Source organism: Hipposideros armiger, unplaced genomic scaffold, assembly GCF_001890085.2.
Source record: "Hipposideros armiger isolate ML-2016 unplaced genomic scaffold, ASM189008v1 scaffold_1252, whole genome shotgun sequence".
In the NCBI taxonomy this organism is placed as follows: domain Eukaryota; kingdom Metazoa; phylum Chordata; class Mammalia; order Chiroptera; family Hipposideridae; genus Hipposideros; species Hipposideros armiger.
Genome location: NW_017732602.1, coordinates 135,134 through 137,291, shown reverse-complemented (window position 1 = coordinate 137,291; position 2,158 = coordinate 135,134).

Genomic DNA, 2,158 nt, shown 5'->3' with positions numbered 1-2,158 from the left:
AGTTCACCATAATCAGAAGTGTCTGGATGCTGATGGTAGCCACTTTGAGCATCTCTTTGTAATTGCAGAAGTCAAACAAAACTTGTATCCATCTTTTGTAATTGGTATATATTGAATATTACAATTCTAATAGATTTTCCTTTCTTAAAATGTGTATACATTTTTTTGGCACCATCTGTATACTAAGTCTTTAAAATCTGGTGTGTATTTTACACCTACAATGCATTTTATTTTGGACTAGCCACATCTCACTAGTGGCTGCCATATTGAACAGTGCAGCTTGAGAGAATCTGAGAATTTCTCTATTCTTCTGTGGGTCGGTGTAGCCATCTTATAATTTTTCCAATAAGAGTTACTACACTAGCAAGAAGCTGACAGCTTATTTGCCTCTTTTCCTAAATTCCTCTGCCTTGAATTCTATTTTGTCTCTCATGTAACTGACCAAATTCATCTCATCAATTATGATTCTGCTCACACATCACTCTCCCTTGGAAGCAATTTCTGAACTTTGTCTAGACTTTCCTTTCCACATTCTAACTGATTTAGGTTTCCCCTTTGAGTTATTCCTCAGTAAACCCATTATACCTGAAAACTCCTAGTATAATGTGAATGAATGACATTCTTTCTGTGTCAACTAAAGATTTTGAATCCTTAGAAGAAGGGACTTTGTTTTTTATCTCTGTACCCCCCGGCATCAATCACAACACACATCTAGAACACAGATCTTTAAGTTTGTTAAATTACTGAAAGAATAAATAATTGATATTGCAATTTAAGATTTCTATAATATGCAATAGCTCATCAAAGAAAAGAATTCTGTGTTTTTCATAAAGGAGTTTTAAAATTTAAATCGTTTCCTGACTGCAAAAACTACTCACTAATCTCAATGGTTCTCCTTTCCACCATATCATGATTAGACATATAATATACACCAAATCTTCATTTTTCTCAAACTTCACCAGACAAATGCTACAAACACACCAACACACACACACTTTTTATATTTTTTCACCCCATCTCTCTCACATTAACACCATTTTCACTTGCTACTCTGTTGGGAGTCTCAAATATTCTTTGACTAAGACAGTCACAACATTTCAGGCTTTGAAGATATCTTAAATGTTAGCTTGTAAAGACCATTACATGATTCACAAATTATCTTATACATGCCTAAAAATTATACCTTTTCTGTTTTTCAGAATGCTTTCCACAGCAAGGAACATAATGAAACAACAAGTTAAATTTTCAAAGAACTGTAATAATTAGAATTCCCTTCCCCTGTTTGTGAGACAAACCTGAGTTACCCACACGACAGTCCGCCCTCTGATCTGACTTATAAATGTGCCAGCTGTGAAACCACCCTGCATCACTTGGACTAATTACAGCCTGGGCACAGATAGCCTCATTCCAGGGCTGACATTGATAGCCTCACTCCATCTTCCTTGGAGTTGGACATTGTGTGGAGTCTCCTAGCTCTAGTGACCTCAGGGTCAGATGTTGTGCGGTGACCCCTGTCATGTCATGGAGAAGACACACTAATACATTTATCACTGCTGGTTGAATGTGAGTCTGAAAGGGCTTCTGTTATGAGACCTAAATGTAAGAGTTCTGTCTGGAATGTCAATGAGAAAAGGACACTAAAGTCAGAATGCAACAAATTAGTAGGCTCTCCAACTCAGAAAGTCAACAGGACTATTTAATCCCATTGCTATATCTGCCACTTTAAGGCACTAGAGCTCAACTAAGGCACTAGACCTTTCTTATTCCACCGAGAAAAACTGGCACCACTTGAACATACTCGAAACTAATAGATTTCTCTTCACTTTTTACACTTGCTACTGTCCTGTCTAATCTTTCTCCACAACAGGCATCGGTTCATTTGTCACACCTCAAATTATCTCCCTGAACTATCTCCTAATACTTCAACCCTTCCTCTCATTTCCATTAACCTGTTTTACTCCTTCCAAGCAATTATCTATCTGTATTTATCTCAATTATTTTTAACTTGGTATTTTTCCTCTTCACAAACTAGAATACAAAAATTCTGAGAACAAGAAATTGTCTCTATTTCCCTACCATTTCTTTAGTTTATAGAATGTCACCCTTTCAATAAGGCTCAAAAATATTTTTCAATTTAAGTGAATTAAATTAATACTTT